Source organism: Crocodylus porosus, unplaced genomic scaffold (genome assembly GCF_001723895.1).
Source record: "Crocodylus porosus isolate Cpor-Errol unplaced genomic scaffold, CroPor_comp1, whole genome shotgun sequence".
Lineage (NCBI taxonomy): Eukaryota > Metazoa > Chordata > Crocodylia > Crocodylidae > Crocodylus > Crocodylus porosus.
The window spans coordinates 19,534,717-19,535,165 of record NW_017728931.1 but is presented as its reverse complement, the minus strand read 5'-3'; positions in this window follow the sequence as shown (position 1 = coordinate 19,535,165).

Sequence of the window (449 nt, the reverse complement as noted above, 5' to 3'; positions counted from 1 at the left end):
ATTGATGCTGTTGTCATAATAATAATAGCTATTTTTATTGTAACTATTATTGTTGTCATTATTGTTGCTGTTATAATTGTTGTTGTTATTATTCATGCTATGATTTGAATTATTGATGCTGTTAATAATAAGTATTATTATTACTACTATTATTATGCATGTGCACGCATGTTAATATTATACAACCACACGACCACCATTTTACACCATCACACCACCACTACTAATCATAATTTTTGTTTTATAACAACAGCAAGAATGGTAGTGGCAGTGTAGAAACGTTGGATAATGATGGTGCTGGTGTAGAAACGCTGAATGTTGAAATTCCTCCTTCTCCTTGGGACCCCTAGCGAATGTGGCAGCTCCGGGAAGCTGCCGCTGAAGGGAAATCCCACGTTGGATCCGACGAGGCGGCCGGGAGGGCTTTGAGCGCTGTCCGGCGGGCAGGG